This window comes from Protopterus annectens, chromosome 17.part0, assembly GCF_019279795.1.
Source record: "Protopterus annectens isolate FY-2018-M chromosome 17.part0, PAN1.0, whole genome shotgun sequence".
In the NCBI taxonomy this organism is placed as follows: Eukaryota; Metazoa; Chordata; order Ceratodontiformes; family Protopteridae; genus Protopterus; species Protopterus annectens.
Window position 1 is genome coordinate 46,103,463 of NC_056751.1, and position 20,497 is coordinate 46,123,959.

The window sequence follows — 20,497 nt, forward strand, 5'->3', positions numbered from 1 at the left end:
TGAATTCAAAATCCAGAAAACCACAGATTTTATGGGGAACAGAGCAGAAACAAATATGAGGCAAAAATCTGAATAGTTTTTCACAAGTGGTGGTGGGTAGGGAATTCAGGTACTTGCTACCTGCACCCAAGGTACAGGGTCTGAGCCTGAGTTATTCTCTCTAGCCACCAGGTATATTTCCTGAGTTTTTCTCTAGCCACCAGGTATATTTAACTGGGACATTTCACACACACACACACACACACACACACACACACACACACACACACACACACACACACACACGTACATACATACCTGAGTTATCCCTCTTCCTGCTTCAAATTCTCAGCCATTTACAATAGAAGTCCCAGTTCTGTTGAAATACAAAAGTCCTTCCCGGGAGAGCAGCTATCCAGCCTGCAGACATTGAAGTCCGATCCCCTTCCAGTCTATGCAGTTGTAACTGCATAGACTTCTGAGGCATCTGTAGTCTGATGCCTTCTTTCCTAATCCAGACTACTGTAACCACAGTCTGGATTCCTGCACGCATGTGTGGAGTTCGGGAATGCCGAGCACACATGCGTGGAGTGATGGGATTTGCTAATTATTTTTTTATTTTCTTTTTCCTTTTACAGCTGGGGGGGGCTGCAGTCCTGTCCCATGAGCTGCCCCTGCTTTAGGTGTAAACTGTGCAATGAAAAAGGACTTCCTTATAATAGTGGATGCGTGGTGACCAAAGAACAGTTCATTGTCGACATAGGGTCCCAGATCCCTGACTATGGGATCAGCTTTCAGGACTGTGTTGTCAATATGGTAGTTACAGGGGAAAACCCGCTTGCTAAATGATACTGTTATGCATTTATTAGCACTTAACTTTAGTAGTCCACAGTTTTGGTATCAGCTATTTTTTTTTTCTTTTTGTGAAAGGTCATCTCAGAGGATTTTGGGGTCCTCTGGGGAATTTATGATGGCATCAGCCATAAAGCCTTACCATTTGATTTGACCTCCAAGAAGTAAATGCCGAAGAGGAGTAGCCCAAGGACTGGACCTCGGCATACTCTACAGTTTCTGATAGTAAAACTCAGCTGCCAAGTCCTTTCACACATTAAAGTGTGTTTTACATCTTTGCAGTCTAGTTCCCCTAACTTTATGACTATTGACTATGATATAGAACTATACGAAAATAAAGTGAATGCAGCAAAAAAGTAGTCTTAACAGACACCCATAAAGACTAGCAGCTCATTGCCTGTATTAACATCAGATGTCACTCCAGTCTGTATTATCCCTTAACCAGATAATTATCCTTTAACTCACCCAAGTAGTCTTGAAGCCACTCTCACCTCTTAATTCCCCCACTAGTCTTTTTAGAAGTATAGAACTGAAATGTCACAAAAATATTCCCAACCTAATTCTTCACAGCCCAGTTACAGAATGTTAACAAATTTGACTAACAATTTCTCTGCTATGAAACTATGTTATCCAAGATCAAATTATGTCTAAGAAATATCTCAACATTGTCATCTTCACTACCATCTTACATTCCATTAATGTCACATTGTCTGGTACATTTTTTCTATTTCAGGGTATAAGTTCCATCACAGTCTCAGTGCCAAATTCAAGAACCACACTATAGGCTTCCTAATATCTACATCCAAATTTTAGCTGTTATTTTTATCAGACTTCAGCCCTACACATTTGTTTCTAATCTCCCCTTTTGTTGTCTTATCATGTGTCCACTTTTTTTATCTTCTGAAATCAATCCCTTCTCCGATCTAGGTACTTTTCTGTAATTATTAACATAACATAGCCATTTAGAATTCCAGTTTTCTCATTAGTTACTTTAAAGCATCCCCGGCTTCAGACTATTTTTTCTTACTTATTATTCCTTTTTTATAGAGTACATTAATAACTCCTTCTTACCATCCTGAAATTCTCTATATGTCTATTTGTACTTAAGTTGTACTGATTGCTTGATTAGCTTCATGTGTCTACATTATACTATTTTACTCCTTTTAAACACATTTGCATATTTTCAGTCAGTGTCAGCTGACTCTGCTGCATACTGGCACCTTTTCTCACTATCACAATCCCCACCTTGACTTATTGGCATAGCTCCCAGCCCAGGGCTGCCAGACACCTGGGCTTGGCTGCCATAGAACATTTACCATTGTGGCTCAGATCTGGCAGGAGATCCGTGCATCCTGGTACAGAATTGGTACAGAACTGCCCAAGGTATTTACAAAGTTTGTTTTGTATAGCAGTCTTTGTTCCTCCAATCATGACTCTCTAGTGTTCAATGGATAGAGATATGCACACACTGGGTATGGTGCACAGGCATCACTTCCACCTATTAGTGATATAGCCCCTCAAAACGTCCTGCCTGTACTATAAGCAGACATATTTCACCATTTTCCCATCTTCACTTGTAACATTTCTTGTTGTTACACTTAATCAAACGCCCTCATGCTTGTATAGCTATTTTCTTCTATTTCTTTATGTATCTTTCATCGGTGATTGGTCTTCTGAGCTCAGGCCATGGCTGAAGAGGGCCTTTGGGCCAGGCCATGTACCTGCCCACCTACCTGCTTAACAAACAGATAAACTAGGTGCTAAATAAATAAACAAAAGCTTGGTTTCCCTGCATAACACAAAACTAAAATCAAACCTAAATAATTTACTTGATTTTATAGTATTTTTATTCTTCCCAATACTTGGATGAATGTATTCTGGCCAAAGAAATGCATGGTCACATCTCCCAGCCAGTTCTCAAAGCCCCATTCCATAACTTTCACCTGCATTTGGCCTGCTGCTTCTGTTTTTGTTTTTGCTTAACGTTAATAGCTGATTTTATGATTACGTGTTCATCTCCTTTGCTTCCTACTTGTGCTGCCTTCAGTCTCACTCACTGTTTCAGCTCACTTTTGTTTTGCATTTAAGAAAATTCTGAGCACTGTTGTCCTCTGTCTTCAGGCCTCTGAAATGTGATTTCTGTTGTCCTTCTAAAAGGTAGCTTTGGCTCTATGTTTTTGTGTTTTGTTTATTTATTTAGATCCCAAGCACATTTGCAATGGATAAAGACCAGAAGACAAGACACTTCAGTGTACACAGTCTTCCTAATAAACAGTTCTAGCTGCTACACTTACAACTACTGTCTCTGTCGAGGAAGATGGAGGCGTACCTGGGAGGTGAGCTGATGCGTCTGGCCAGCTGCCTGTTCTCTATAGATACTGACAAACCTTCACCCTACAGTGATAACCTACAAAAAGGAATATAGGGTAGGGGGAGTATGAACCCTTGTCAAACAGAAATTTTACATAGATGTACAAGTGACAAATATATAGGATATTCACATGTCCCATCATTAGACATAATTACATATCCTGGATGTATAAAAGGGGCTAAAAGCCTGACACAATAGGCTGTGTGAAGATCTATTACAAAGAGATGAAAGCAAGCCTGTATAGTGGGCCTAAGTGGCTGTCAGCATAAGCCCTCTGGCCCTTTAAATGCAATGAGTGGACCAAGGACTATGATGACCCCCCCTTGAAGGAACAGTAAGGTATATTGGACTAGAAACTTTTGAATGATGCTGCAGAAAAAGAGGAAGACAGAAAGGTGGTAATCTGATTCATTTGTACGCCAGAAAAAGAAATGCTTTAAAAAGTATATGCTGTGTCTGACCTGATGTTCCAGACACATTGAAATATTTGGCATCCCTACTGTTTGTTACATTACATAGGATGTCCATAATGTCCTTACCATCATGTCATCCACTTCCAAGCTGCGTCTTGTCAGTGAACCTACTCTGTGAGTAGCAATTCTTAGTTCATGTTTGGAAAGTTTATTGGTTTTATGTCCAGCTTTTGCTCAGCAGAGGTATCCCAGGTAACCCAAGCTGGGCAGCTTGGATACCAAGCAACCAGTAGCTAATTGAACAAAGGCTGCTGGGATTTATGGCAGGCACACATTAGCCAATAGGGGCACATAAACCCCTCCCACCATTAACATGTGTCCCTAATATAGGTCAGAGTAGGCTGAGTCCTCAACTTACTTATCACCTGTAACTACCCATGCTCATTTTGGTGACATTAGTCAACACAACAGAATCACATAGAGCCAGTGTTTACACATTTGAGTGGATAGCCCTGGCACGGTGCACAGTCTGTGATCCATGTTCTGTTGTCTTGAGGATACTGTGCACCCTAGTTAATGCCCAAAGCAGTTGATATATATAATTCTTCCCTCTTGAAGGAATCATCTAGAGTCTGTGCTGCTGCCCACACCTGTATTATTGGGTGAGTTTGAGGTTAGGCTTTTCACCTATCTGGTATTTTTCCAGACTATCCAAAAATCAGAATGATTTTCTGGTAGTCCAGAAAGCACTGTGCAAACTCCAGTATTTTGTGTAGAAGCAGGGACAGAATGCCAGTGTTTGTTAAAAAGCAACCTCTGTCTTTTTTTTTTTTTTTTTTTTTTGTAAAATAGCATCGCTAAAGCAATGCAGAGGAGTCCGAGATACTCCACAACAAAGAAAACAAGCGTAACATTACATAGATAAGAACTTGAAAAGGGACTAAAAGGGACATTTCATCCTAATGTTGTATGCATTTATGTCATAAAATGGGCATGGTTGTGGGTAGAGATGGGTTGGGCCGGGACGGAGTCGTGGCCAGAGAAGGAGGCGTGACTTCAGTCCAGTTTTCATCATCACGTGAGGTGACAACCCTATTTGAGGTGAAAACACTTGACATGTTTTTGGGAGGTGGGAAGAACCCCACAGAGACAGTGGGAGAAAATGCAAACTCCTTACAGGCAATTGGTCAGAGGTCAGAATTAAATCTTGTACTTTGTGCATGGAACCCAAAGACATTAACTATTATGACAACTGTAGCATGGAGTGTGAGAGTGAAGACAGGTTTTAAGTTTTGACTTTTTTTTTTTTTTTTTTTTTGAGTATTTTGAGCTGGAATTTGTGATAGGTCTAACAATTGACATATACTATATATATATATATATATATATATATATATATATATATATATATATATACATGGTCTAGGACTTTTGATTGAATGATCAAAAGTCCGAAACCCAAATGGCCGGGCATACTTATGCAAAAGTGCTTTTCACCAAAGAAGCACTTTCTCATACGTATGCCTGTTGCCAAGGCCGTACTATGGTGCGGATAATGGAAAATTCCCTTTTCCCCACTGTAGTGCAGTCTCGGAGGGAGAATATTAAAGTAGGGGGGTTTGGAGGCACAGCCTCCCACATGGGGGGTGCAGGGGGGTGAAGCCCCCCTGTTAAAATGTTAATGTAGTGTTTAACATGCTTTAATGAAAGCGCTGTTTTGATAAAAGCGCTTTTGTTAAATGTGTTCGGTGGTTATGGATTCGGACGTTTGATCATTCGATCAAATGTCCTAGATCCATATATATATATATATATATATATATATATATATATATATATATATATATATATACACACACACACACACACACACACACACACGCAAATATATGTATATGTGTGTGTGTGTGTGTGTGTGTGTGTGTGTATTTAGTATAGATTCATTAATATTGTGTAAGTGCATGTGTGCAGTAGATATTGGTCTGTAAATGTCCTATAGACAGAAAATTGTGCAGTTTGTGTCTTGTGAATATTTAAATATAGAAACAAATAATTTTAGATGAAGTACTTCCGTAACAACTTACCTCAAAACCAAGTAATTTGTAATCTGACCACTGGAAATATTATATAATCATACATATTGTATTACTGTAATTACCACTGAAATAACATCATCATTACCCTTTGAAATGTATTGATAAACCATAATGCAAATAGTTTAGTTGTGTTACACAGGAGCTCTCATTACTGGATGTTCAATTTACTTTTTGGTTATTAAGTATTATTTTTAGCTTGTTCAGAGTACTTCTTGAAAATTAAATATTTAAAGATGTTACTGCCAATCTTTTGTTTAATTTTGATTTCATTAATTGACTGTCCCATTGTAATACAAATGTTGGTTTTATGGAGTCAAATTATTGCAGACTGTTACTGAGTAACAACAACTCAGTTATGTAGTGAAGTGTAACAAACACATACGTAGTAGAGAGCAGCCCAAGTATTTCCTTTCATTGATCCATATTTATAAATAAGCATCCAAGGAGTAATTATTTTCAGTTTCTCCAAACATATTTCAGTTTTTTAGTTATTACTGCTTTCCAAGTTCTGCACATATTTGCATTAAAGAGTTTGGCTTTATAAGAGCTCCAGTAATATTTTAAACTACATCATCAGGCTCAGGCCTCCTTAAAATACTATTGTTATCTCTCATCTAACTGCCAGTTTGTAATAAATGCTTCAGGGAATGAATGGGGTAGTGTTGCCTGGCAGTTGGCTTACAGGATTAAGGAGGTGTTATCAAACTATTTCTTGTGGTCCAGAGGTGCAGTGTTTGATTTCTTCAATTTGTGTTGCCTGTGTGACATTGAGCAAGTCACTTTACCACACACTGCTCTTATGTTGAGTGTGAAAATGGACCATGGAGATCAGTGCTCTACCCCAGGAAACAAATACAAATTAAATAAAGACTCCCTCACTCCCTGGTTCTGAAATAGTAAAGGTCACTGACAGTCTGTTTTAACAGTGGTTACCTAATTGAAGTATATTTTGTTAAACTGAAGCACAGAAAAGAACCATACAAATATATAATCTTAACAGTTCTTCACTCAGTACGCATTACAATATTTTAGTTAAACCTGCGGTCATGTAAACGTTTGTTAGCATAACTTAATTGTTTATCTAACAAATGTAGCTGGTCCACCTGTGAAGATGCCTGGTATCTGTAATAAGACTGGTGGCCTGGGTTTGATTAGCATTCCAGTAGGCAAACAGAAGAGGAAAAGAAATGTGGGACCAAAAGCTTCCTCTTTTTTACATCAAGAAAGGTGTAAATGTTGCCCTATCAGCCACTGTGGAAGATTGTGTTACATACAGCAGCATGCAAGTTAGTCACAATTGTCAAAAGGAGACACTGTATTAGGGCACCATGTGGTTACCTGTGCCTGTTTTCCATAATGAAGCAAATGCCCGATTTCTCTGTCAAGGGAAAAAGAGGGGATGACGTAGTTAAAAAGAATATCTCTCACCCAGTCTTCACTCCTAGAGATGATAAGTAAGTATGGGAAAATTCTAGAGACAATAAGAGTACATGGGGAAGTGACAAAAAATGACCTATGGTTAGTCACTGGCTGTAATCTTGTCACTTAAAGTGCTGCACAAATTTAGTTGACTGCTTATGTTATCAAGTTTAGTACATTGGATGGTTTTTTTGTTGCAAGTTGTTGCAAGTTCTGTAGTAAAGACAGATAAGAGAGAAAGCGTCACTTTTAATTTCCCATTTACTCCAAGTACGTGTGGCTTCAGAGTAGTATATATAAAGATCAAGGGTGTGGGAGCTATTACATCTGGGTACAGAGTGGTACAGTCCCATGCAAAAATGATTAATTATAATTTGCAATGTTTTATTTTTTTACATGCTAATGTGGTGATACTCTGAATGTTCTGATGCTTAAGTTACAATGTTTTGTGTCATGACCAATCGAGATACAGTATCTCATTTTAGATCTTTAAAATTTTTTATAATTTCAATAAAAATGTTAATTCTAGAACCTAGATTTTGAAAGGAAAAGAAACATTTCTAGGGAAAAAAATCTATGTGTCTTTTCAGTCACCTTTCCATCATAAAATGAGGTGATGGTTCCTTAACAAGACAAACCCCAAACTAGCGCATAATGTAGTCTTACATTACTCATTGTTTTTGACTGTCATCTGTGTTTGTAGTAGGTTAGGAGTTATACTACAAAAGTTAACAAGAGAGTTCTATGCCAGGAATTCTGAGATAAATTAAATGTTAAAATAATATACCAATACACATTGATTTTGGAGTACCAGAACAGCTGATTTGGAACCCCGAAGATGCTAAAGAAATGTAAGATTATTTAACTTCTGGCAATATTGCTGTATGGGAAAGGCAATTCCATTTCCAGCTATGAATAAAGTTCATGTGAGAACTTTATGCAGATCTGTTTCTTCTGTAACTGTCATCAATTTTGATGGCAAAGGATCAATTTCAGGGAAAGATGGATAAACCCTGTAAAATGTGGAGTACCTCCCCACCCCCCATAACTGACACACTGTACGATGAGTCTTGTAATGTGCTGGACAGGTTCAGCAAACACAACTGCTGATAATACTCTTGGACCTGCATTTGACCCCAGCAGGTAGCTGTTGGGGCTTTTGATATCATGCAGTAGAGCTAGCTGTACAGAAAAGAGGAGGGGCTAAGGGCTGTGAGCTGTCCTTCTATCTTCATTGTTTAAGGGCTGCTGTACGAAATACAAAGCAGACGGCTTGTGAGCTTCAGTCAGGATTTGACATTTGTTGACAAAGGTCCTGTGGTCATTTAGCTGACTCCACATGTTACCCTTCCAGCTGGCAAATGGGCTCAGGAATGCACGTTATTTAAACATTTGGCTTCTTGGCTGAACTGCTTTCTGAAGCTTACGGATCTCCATGTTTGCAAGGTACACTGCAGGGGGGCTGTTTGATTTGTTTTCAGTGAGTCTGACATGCTTAAAGCTGTGTCTTATAACTGGATATAGTGGAGAAGTTTGCTGACTTGCGTAATGGTATAACTGCTGATTTGGTCTGATATTAATGGTTAATTGAAGTCCTGACATATTTTGATTTGGCTGAATTACTTTACATATGCTAAACTACAGTTAAATAAGCATTGTTTCTTTTGGCTTGCTAACTTGTACTTTTTTGCTTTATCTTACTTTTAAAATGCACACAGCTAAGAGAGACAAATGTGTTTGGTTAAAAGTTCATGTTTTGAGGCATTCCTGTGCATAGCTTTAATTACATTGCCTAAAACAGAGGCTAGAATACAATTAGTTTTAAGCATTTTATACTCTGTATACATTTAAAGACCACATTAGTAGGATATAAAAAAGGTAATTATAACACTTGTGAGATTAACTCATACATATTTTATATCGCCCCACAGGAAACATCAGATAAAGTAAAACTTGTCTTCTAATGAAAAGCCGTTGTGAAAGACGAGTTATTTTAAATTAAACTCTAGACTGTAGATTTTAACTGTATTTCCTGTAAAAAAACTGTACTTGTTTCTCTGCAGTGGGGAATGAGAAATCTACAAACATCTGTTGTCTGTATTCCCATCTTTAGCTAAAGCCTGATTGACTAAATGTAAAACTAACTGCTGTTTCTCTCTGTAATATGTATTTGTTTAAATCTTTTCACTGTGAATTGGAGTTTTGCGTTTTGCTGTAACCATTGTGATTTCTGGTATTGCTGGCAGAATGTCAGATGTGTGTGTGTGTGTGTGTGTGTGTGTGTGTGTGTGTGTGTGTGTGTGTGTGTGTGTGTGTGTGTGTGTGTGTGTGTGTGTGTGTGTGTGTGTGTGTGTGTGTGTGTGTGTATAAACTGTTCTCAAATTCATGTGTTCCTCAGTAGCTGATTTCACACAGTAGGCTGACTCAGCTAATGTCTGCTACAGGACTTCCTAACCCATTTTGCATTTCAAGGCTTCTTCTCAGTTAAATAAATGTGTGTCATGGCATACTGCCTCAGATTCCTTGTATGTTTTGCTGAACACCATGAAACAAATGTTTTAATCCTGTCTGTTAGGAGGCAGTGTAGGACAAACACAGCTCTCTTTCTCTCTGTTTAGCAGATGTGTTGATAATGAGCCAGATATTGGATCAATGGGAACGTCCACTGCGATTTAAAAATTGTGGCAGGTCTGGAGTTTAAAACAAGGTTCAGTGACACATGCCTGTTTGCATTCAATTGTTTTCTATTTACATCCCTTAGTCATCCGCTCAACTGACTTTCCAGGTTTCAGTAAGGGGTAGGTAGAGTGCTGTATTTATTTATTAATTTATTTATTCTTTCAATTTTAAGACCGATGTGTAGACTGGTCAGCTGACCCTTTTCAGTGACAACCCAGGGTGCAAGGGAGCATAACTTTAGCAAAAGATTACAAAATACAGATGGAACAGATGAAAAGACAGATAGATGGATAGATAGACGTGTTAAGAAAAAATGTGTCAGAAAGTTTCACAACATTAAGTAATACTCCAGATTTAGCAGTAAAAAAGTATTGCACAGGGTAGCTTAGATATCCTATTCTCTCTGTCAGTAACTATTTACATATTTGCAAGTATGCAGTTGTTGTACAGTAACAGCTGATATTATCGAATGCCTTGGATACCTACAGTTTTACTCTCAGCTATTTTCATTGCAACAGACTATACTGCAATACCAGATGTTTACAGAGTTTCTTCCCTGCTTTTTTATGTTGTATTCTTGACAGAAGTAAATGAGTGCAATAATAATATCAATTATAATGATATTACTACTAATAATAGTATATTATTATTATTATCATTATTATTATTATTATTATTATTATTATTATCTGAAAGGTTGTTTTATTATACACTGACTGAGAACTCATGAAGAAAAAACAAGTGTTTGTAATGCCTTGACTAATAAAACTTCCTAATGAAATATATATATATATAGATATAGATATAAATATAGATAGATATAAATAGATAGCTATACATATCTATATTATATATGTATATGTATACACACACACACACACACTCCCACATAAATTTGCTCATTAGAACCATGGTAAGACTTGTCTTTTTTTTTTAAGATGATCTACTGCATATCCTTAGATTTGGTTAAGTGATCTTTTTCAATTGCACAGTTTACAACTGTAAAATGTACGAGTTAAACTAGGTCTGTGGAATATTTTTCATTAACTTATCCACCAAGTGTTACCCTTTGTTCAGTTGTTGCTTTGTATGTGGTTTAGTACCCCTTCAGAAGGCATGCATTCCTACAACTAAGTTTGATAGCCAGACATACTAAAATGAGCAACAGGGCATTATCATGGAAATTAGGGCACAGTCACGTCTCATGTTTACTTCTCTAGTAGGCATTTCATTACAATATGCAATGTCCAAGTTCTAGCTACTGTTCTGGCTCATTATGTGAGATGACATTTGAGCATCATTTGCTGTTTGGTTAGTTTTGGGATATTACGGACTGTAGCAACAGTCCTAATTTATCATACCTATTGTTTGTTCCTTATCGCCTTCCCATGGCTGCAGAAACTGTTTCTTGCAGCTGTTTCAAGCTGGCTTTATCAACCATGCTGATCACACTGTGTAGGAATTTTTTTTTAATTAAAATGAAGCATCTGCAATAAATGAATGAAGCTTCTGTGGTTTCGTCACTAGGGAAGGTTAGTAGCTTTTGTAATGGAAGGTATGCATTTTGTAAATGCAGGGCTGCTAAATGAGGAACAAGGCAGGATCGCCTCCCAAATATTAATTTGTAGTCTCATGTCCATGTCACAACCCAACAAGAACATTATTTAAAGAACTAATCTTGTTTACAGTGCATTCTTCTTTGTAATTGTTTTTTTCTTCCCACAAATTGCATAGAATGTGTTTTTTTGCTAGTACTGCATTACTGTACAGATTGTGTACAGTGAATGTTCCTCATTTGTTTGCACCATGCCATAGAATGAGGTTTTTTAGTATGAACAGGATAAGGAGTGCAGTGAAAATGATCATTGAATCAGGGAGTTTTTTTTTTCAGAAAAAAATGTTAATATTTAGACACCATCTTACCATTAGTAAAACATGCATGCTCAGTCAGCACTATCTGCAGTCTGAGTGAGGTAAAGCATAATCATTTTTTAAATAATAAACTTCAAGATCTGAATAGGATTAAATTAACTGTCCTCACTTTCATGACACTTGAAATTAGTTGATAATTATGGGTCAATAGTTCAGAAACCACAGAGAATAAATGACAGATATGCACAAATATTGTTTGACTTTCACACATATTGCATAGGCCGATCGGTGTTATTGTTCATTTTTATTTTATTTCTTAACAAGATAACTCCCAGTAAGTTTTATGATGCATCCTGAAAGTTGTTGTGTCTTTCGGCTTTTCCCGGTTAGGGGTCACCACAGCGGAACTCCAGTCCGCTAATGATTAGCAGTAGATTTTTACGTCCCGAGTTGCTGGCCCTGACACACAACCTTTAACGAAGGCACACCCATTCACGCATGTCTCCGCACAGAAGACACTCTAGCTGAGAATCGAACAGGACAACATCTTACTGTGAGGCGACAACGCTACCACAGCACCACCACCGCAGTCTGTCTGAGTAAAATACTCACTTGCATTAATTCTGTATTTATTTGTTTATATTTTGATGACTCAGTTGCTCATCCCATTTTCAGTGAAGTCAGTAATTCAGCACTTCAGTACTAGAGACTCCTGGATTCAAACACATGGCTATAGAATGTAGCTCATTAATAGCTCATAGCCTTAATGCTGTATGGTAAATTGCCAGATAGCAACTACATTTATAACAAGTACTAAACAAATATTCAAGCAATTAACCTAGAACATCAATTCCCATCTGTTAATGTGACGTAGCAATATGTACTTAGGATGGCTAATGACAAATTGAAGAGACATCTGGTTAGTGGATGCTGAAGTAGCCTGTGAATGTGCTCTGAATTTTAGTTGTACTGGGCAAGTGTTTGCTCCTAGTTTCCTTTCTCTTTCAGAAGATTGTACAGTGCAAGTCAAATAAGTCTGCGTAGATTTAAACTGTTGACTTTTTTGGTATTACTAGTAAATACGTTCTTCACAATTTGGGGCCATGGTGTTAACAGGACTTATTACCCAATGCAGTATCATAAGAACCTTGTGTGATTTGCTAGTAATATTAGCAGCATCATGCTTTTCTGTCTACTAGGTGTAAAACTGTGGAGAGACCAAACTAAAAAAAATATGCTACCTATACACCAGCACCTAGTGGTAGCTTGTTGGAACACTTCGTAAAACAAAGCTTCAACAAGTAAATGTTCCAAAATCTTTAGTAAGAGTAGCACAGTGGTGAAGGGCAGTATAGTGGCACAGCAGATAGTGTTGCTGCCTTACAGCAAGAGGTTCCCTGGTTTGATTCTCGGCTGGACTGCCTTCTTTGTTGAGACTGTGTGACCTACCTGTGTTCACATGGGTTTCCGCTGGGCGCTCTGGTTTCCTCCCACATTCCAAAGACAACCAGTAGGTGGATTGGACTCTCTAAATTGGCCATAGGTATGAGTGTGTGTGTGAATGATTGGTGTGGAAGAACTACTGCGGCAGGGCTAGCCATCTGGCAGTGTAAACCTTGGTTCTAGATGATTGTCACTGTTGAAGTGACATACTGACCCCATGTGGGAAAAGGGGGTGCGGATGGATGGACGGATGGATGGAATCTTTAAAAGAAAGTGTCAGTTAGGCCTACTTCAGCAATGAATGCAGAAGTAATTAGCACTGGTAGGATGAAAATGAGTCTTAAGTGAACAGAACTCAGAACATTTAGTTAAACAAAAAGAACAAAAGAAGCTCTTGTAGTTATTGACTAAACTATTTAACATGATATGAAAACAGCAGCAGTAGTCACAGTTTAAAGGAAACCTTGTTCAAAATATTTCAGTTCTTTATTCACAGCAAAGCAGTAATGAATCTAATGTTACATTAAGGGGGTCTCAGTAACACATAACATGAAAAGTAAAACAGGCAGGGATGCCTGACAAAAATGTGGCTGTCATTTGTCTCTTGTTTGATGGATAAATATGAGAATGGAAAAAAGGCACACTAGCTCCAGTGATGTGTGTGTGTGTGTGTGTGTGTGTGTGTGTGTGTGTGTGTGTGTGTGTGTGTGTGTGTGTGTGTCTGTGTGTAGGCAGGCAGAAGGGAATTATTAACAACAGAAAAATGCATGACGACCAATTTTTTCTGTTAAAGCAGACAAAATCAGAAGACTTTTTTATTTATTTATAAGTCATATTATAATAAATAAATAAATGCATGACATTGAGGCAGCAGTGAATTGTCTCCCCAATGTTAATACTATTTTAAGCTGCAACTGGGATGACAAAAATCCTTCTCAGGCTTCCCAGGCTTGGATTTTACAGCTAGAAGGTAGTAGTTAGACCTACTGATATTGGAATTACTGCCGGAATTCCCCCCCATAAGCTCAATGATTTGACTTTCCATTTCTTGTAATCCTTACACATGTCCTCTCAAAGCTCAACAAAGCTCAGCAAAATATTTTAGTATGCAAATGATCTTGTTTCCCTATGGAAAGATATTTTCTGACAAGGACATTAGGACTACTTCTAGTTAGTTTATGAGGAAACAAGTCACTGACTCCAAAAGATGGTGAACAAATATGCCATTTAGTCTGGAGTCCAAGTTAGGGATGTTATTTGAAACCTTAGTAATAACTTGACCACAAGTACCATTGTTGGCTACCTGACCCTTTCCCAGGAAAAACTGCACAATATCCATGACTTGTAAGAGAAATATTGAGTCTACTATAAGGCTAAGTGGTTCTTATTGTCAAAGCAGAGTTGCTACAGATTGATGTATTCATCTGTGACTGATTACTGTATATCATTTGATGTCCTTACATTCATTGCTACAGTATTCTTAAACATATGGGATTCCTTGCCATGGAAGCCTAACATCTGGGCAGTTTTTCAAAGACTCCTGAATTTGAAAGGTATGCCGAACATCATTCTATGCTCCTTGCGTAATGTAGGGCATAAAGGTAACACTCAAGCCTACCAAAATCAGAACTTCTTTGCTGCCAGTCTGAATGTATCTTTCACACCATTGGTCTGTTTACCTGCATCCATTTTCTGTCAGTTGAATGCATGTTTGTTCTCCATTGTTTTCCTACGCCTGTTTCCTGTTTTTGCAAGATAAGTGTGCCACTGGGGATATTTTTTTCTTGTTTTTTTGTGTTCCTTGGGGTTAATGTCATCCAGGAACAGTAAATGCCAGTGTGGGAGACAGTTTTCCCCATAGAGACTGGCACAATAAGTGTAATTTTTGTCTAGGTGCTTCTCATGACTGCACTTCTTGTTCTATTTGTCAGGCGTTTGTTCCAAAAGGGTCTATATCACGTTGTCGAACTTTTAAACGTTTTTTTGAACGTCATATGATCGACACCATATGATCAATCTTTTAAAAGTTTGAATGTTTCAATGGAGATCTCCCTACAGTGTGGAATGGGAAGATTTCTGTTTCTGTACTGTAGTACGATCTTGGAGTTGGTATATTTAAGAGCGAGTGGTGTTGGGGGGTGCAGGGAGGCTTGCCTCCCTGTTTAAACTGTTCAGGTAGTTTTTTCTTTGGTTTATTTTTTTTTCTATTACATTTTCGAACTTTTAAAAGTTCGATCATATGGTGTCAACCATATGGCGTTCGAACTTTTAAAAGTTTGATTATGTAATATAGACGCTTTCCAAAAACCTTTCACAGTAAACTTTCTTCCCTTTCCTTGTATCTTGAAAACCAGTGTCTTAAACTACTTGGTAAAGATACTATGGAAAGAATCTCCTGCCCCGAGGGTCAGCCATTAGAGAAGGAGAAGGTGAAAAATGTACGACCGGAATCTTCTGCTATCCAGCCTCTGCCAGGTGTTTCTCTTAAAGTCATTACAAACCCGGAGGTTCACCCGGCTGTGTTGTTGGATTTTTCTGCCTTGACTTTGTTGAAGGCCAGTAAAGAATCATCTGGCAGCACGTCCAAAGAGGCTTTTCAGGTGTCCATCTTGGACGTTCAGTGAGAACCACGGTAGATTTTTTTCTGAGGAGCCTAGGGGAATTCCTCAGTTTCTAGTTGGGGAAGAAGTTCCTGCTATGTGTCTTGACTGTCAACCTGGATCTGAGCATTCTCAAAACATTCCCTTAAAAAAGAAACAAAAAATTAAACATGTTTCTTCTGCTTCTAGGGATCCACAAAGTGAGTGGCAGGTTTTTACTCAGGGGTTAACTTCTGCCTTAATGTCCTTAAAACTTCCTCATGGGGTTTCAGTTCCTGCTCCTCCTTGGCCCTCTACTCCTCTTAAAAAGCCTAGAGACCAAGATTCTTCTGAGGATAAGTCAGATTCTGCTGATGAATTCTATTCAAATTCCTTCTCCTTTGGACTATGGGTCAGAGGTGGAAGAATTTATTAGTACTAATGTTCCCCTGGAAGAAATTTTCTTTGGGGACACACTCTCTAGGACAATGGATTTTTTTAAGTGGGATGAGACTCAGGTCTCTGATGTCCATAAGAGGTACTATGAGCTGCTGCAGTTGGACTCTCCTAAACCTGCAGCTATTCCTTCCATCTTGGCTGCTTTATTGGATGCTTTCTCCAATGCCGATCATGCGCTTGCTTCTCTGCCTCCTGCTCCCAAGAAGCCTGATAGGTTTTATAGGGTTCCTGAGGATTGTTGTTTTTTATATAAATGTTCTGCTGCTGACCCTTCTGTAGTGTCCATAGTCATGTACTTCTTTTACCCAAGGTATTGCCTTCTGACAAGGACAGCAGAACTATAGGCAGGCTAGGCAAAAAGGTTTACACTTATGCTACCCTAGCGTTTAAGGCTATTAATTATCAGACCCATATGTCTAGGTATGTGTTGGCTCTTCTTTTTCAGGCCTTTCAAGTTATTTCTGCTTTTCCAGACTCTGAGAGTAAAACTTCTGTTCTTTTCTTGCTAGAGACTTCCTCTCAAGTTGTTTGTCATTGTGTTAAATGTAGTTATGATGCGGTAGATGCCTCTTCTATGGCTGCTGTTTTTGGGTCAGTTATGAGGAGGTATTCTTGGCTTAGACTTCAACTTTACCTGATGATATTAAAGCTAAGTTTATGGATGCTCCTCTGGATTCTAAACTTTTGTTTGGGGAAGCTGTTGCTGGTTTGTTTAAGTCCCTTCAGGATAAGGGTAAGGCCTTACAGGAGCTTAAACATGTTTGTTTCTCCTGTGCCTAAATTTCAGAGAAACTACCCTTTAAGCCTGCTTTTGTTAGTAGGCAATCCCGTCTTTCTACTAAAGGTAAGAAGAGTGACAAACAGGCTCTTTCTGCTAAGGCTACTCAATTTTTGGGAGCTCTGAAGCATTCCTTTCTGGACAAACCAGGCACTGTGTGACTATCCGTCTCTTCCCAGACACATTCCTCTTTCTCTTCACCTTTCTCTTGTTCTTCCAGTTTGGCTTCAGATCACTCAGGATTCTTGGGTTCTGTCGATCATTCATCAAGGGTACTTCATGGTGTGGAATTCCTGTCCTCCTTTTATGGGCATTTCACAGCCTCCTCGGGAACAATTTCCCTTTTTACCAGAGGTTCTTCGAGATGTCTTTTCTCAGGGTAATATTTAAGAGATGCCTGTGTCCCAAAGGGGGAAAGAGTTCTACTCCACAATGTTTCTAGTGTGCAGAAAAGAAGGCAGTTGTTGACCTGTTCTAGACCTGTCTGATCTAAATACTTCTCTAATGGTGCCTTCCTTTTGGATGTTGTCCCTTCCAATTCTGTTTGCTCTCTTACTCCCTAAAGCCTATATGGTGTCTCTGGTTTTCAAGGTTGCTTATCTCCATATTCCAATCCATCCTCTTTTCAGGAAGTTTTTGCATTTCTCTGTTGCTTTCTGGCATTTTCAGTTCTCTCTGCTTTGCCCTTTGGCCTTCTACTGCCCCAAGGGTGTTCACCAAATGCCTCGCTCCTCTGACTGATTTTTGCAGGCTTTAAGGGATCCAAATATTTCCTTACTTGGATGACCTGTTGTTTCAAGCATCCTCTCCAGACACCCTTTTGCAAAATCTTCATTTTGCTGTATCCCTTCAGATCCTGGGGTTAACTATAAATTTCAAAATGTCTTCTCTGACACCTTCTCAGGATCATGTTTTTCTGGGTTGCAGGGTTCAGGGGATTGCAATGCTTGCATCCCTGCCCCCTTCAAAGGCCTTCATTCTCATTTCTTTCTTTCACACTCTTCTTCCTCTAGCTTCCATTACCACCAGGAAATGTCTGGGAGTTTTGGGTTTCATGGCATTCACCACTCAGATGCTCTCTCTGGCCAAACTTTATATGATAATGTTTCAGTGATTTCCGAAGTCAGTGTGGCTTCAACATGCTCATCCAGTAGAATTTGTAGTTCCTCTTCTTCCTTGCCTCAGACAGGAACTTCTCTGGTGGATTCAGCAGTTGTCTCTGAATCTAGGGATTCCTTTTCACCCCCCTCTTCCCTCTCAGGAATTGTTCACAGATGCCTCAGACACGGGATGGGGGGCAACTTTTGGCTCTGTAAAGGTACAGGTGGCATGGACTCCTCGTCAGCAGAAGCAGCACATCAATGTCAAAGAGATAAGAACTCTTCAGCTGGCTCTTCTGGCTCTCAGTATCTATTTTCTCCAGGGCCTCTCAAGGTGTTCACAGACAATACCACAGTGATGTGGTATATCAGCAAGCAGGAAGGAATGAGATCATATTTTTGCTGGTTGGCACTTCTGGTATAGGATCTTGCTCTCCAGTGTCAAGTGATGCTTCAGGCAGTTTCTACCTCTTCCAGTCAGAACATTGTGGCAGACACTCTGAGCAGGTCCTTTACTCAATCCCATGAGTGGATGCTTCGCAGGTATGTGTTTCTGGACATTATCCACCAGCGGGGTACTCCTTGAGTGTTTCTTTTGGACTGCCCTCTGAACAGACAACATCCTCTGTTTTGTGCCAGAGTCTCAGGTCCTCTGGTATGGAAAGTGGACACCTTCTCATTTTCTTAGAAGGGGATGTTTCTTTATGCATTCCCTCTCCTTCCTCTAATTCCAAAAGTCCTGTTCAAAATTCAACAGGATGCTCCCAAAATCTTGTTGGTGACTCCCTTTTGGATGCAAGAGCATTGATTCCCTCTTCTTCTGCATCTAGCCAGGGGTAATAATCATAGGTTATCTCACAGGGTGGATCTATTCACATAAAACAAGGGATGTCTTATCCATCCCCAACTGTCCCTGCTTAAACTGACATTGTGGGTGATAGGAGTTTAATTCCTCATAGATACGTTTTTCTGAGGACATGCTGCAAGTCCTGTAGGAGGCCAGGAAACCTAAGACTAGGAAATCCTACTTATCCAAATGGTAGCAGTTTTCTTTTTGGTGTCTCTCTTGAAACCTGGACTCACTTACTGTGGATGCTCCTTTGGTTCTCTTTTATTTGTGTGAGTTACTCAATGCTGGTTTGGCCTATTCTTCTGTCTTCTTCTGTTAAGGTTCACCTATCAGCTATCTCTGCTTGTCTGCCTTTTTCTCCCCCTTTAGCTGTTAGATTTGAGGCAAAACAATTTCTTAAAGGCATCCTTAATATTAGACCCCCCAGGAAGCCTGGTCCTCCTCCCTGGAATCTTAATTTTGTTTTGAAGAAGTTGAATCATGCTTATTTTGAGCCTGCTGCTTCAGCTTCCTTGCAACATTCTTCCTGAAAGACTGTTCTTTTGTTAGTGCTTACTTCTGTCAGACAGATGTCTCAATTACAGGCCCTTATGGCTTGTCCTCCTTTTTTGATTTTTCATGAGGACAGAGTGTTCTTGAGCACTAACCCTTCTTTTATGCTGAAGGCGGTTAATGAGCTATCACTTAATCAGTCTATAATCTGCCTATTATTTTCCCACTCCGCAATCTGACAGTAAGAGGGTGCTGCATACTTTGGACATGCATAGGCAACTTAGGGTTTATTTTGATATGACCAAGACTATTAGAAAATCTGATCAGATGTTTGTTTCTTTTCATCCTAGATCTCTGGGACTTGCTGTATCCAAGCAAACTATTTCTTCTTGGATTTCTAAGGCTATTTCCTTTTGTTACTCATTTTATGGCGAGAGCCTTCCTTTTTCAATTAAAGCTCACTCTACTTCTTCTGGTGCTTTTTCAAAGGCTTAGACACTAATTCTATTCTTGAAGCAGCTACCTGGACTTCTGTGCATACCTTTACTAAGCACTACAAGTTGGATGGTATCTCTAGAGCTAGGGCTGGTTTTGCTAGTTTAGTTATTCATGTTTGTTTAGGGGACTCTTCTACCTCTTCCTCCTCCCAAGTTTCCTCTTGAGCTTTGGCATTCTCCCATATGTTTAAAAATATTGCAGCAGTGAAGGCAAGGACATAGTACATTGTGTAAAATCTTACCATAACAGTAGATGTCCTTGCCTGCACTACTGCAGTATTCACTCCCTCCCTCTATCCGCCTAGTTATTTACCTTCCTGGATGTACACATTACCTCTTGGGTTCCTTGGACTGGTGTTCCTCCTGGAGTGATCAGTTCTGATTTTGGTAGACCTGAACGTCACCTTTATGCCATATGTTACACAGAGAGCATATGGTGACATTTGGCATACCTTTTAAATTCAGAAGTCTTTGGAAGACTGGCTGGACATTGGGCGTCCGCGGCAGGGAATCCCATATGTTTAAATATACTGCAGCAGTGAAAGCAAGGATATGTACTGTTATGGTAAGATTTTACACAACTGTACTTTCTGCTTTACAAAACAGCTTTATTTTATA

At 39.1% G+C, this 20,497-nt stretch overlaps 1 protein-coding gene across 6 annotated transcripts in view; it reads left to right on the plus strand.

The window, feature by feature from the left end:
• The window catches only part of ARHGAP24 (Rho GTPase activating protein 24), a 2,476,452-nt gene that overhangs the window by 1,990,369 nt on the left and 465,586 nt on the right, over nt 1-20,497 (plus strand). The window contains exon 1 of one of the 6 annotated variants that reach the window (XM_044058918.1): nt 8,379-8,576. The exons of the other annotated variants lie outside the window; for them this stretch is intronic. The gene's annotated coding sequence lies outside the window, so the exon portion shown is untranslated. Of the gene's footprint in view, nt 1-8,378; nt 8,577-20,497 lie in introns of those variants that run through there. 6 annotated transcript variants of the gene reach the window in all.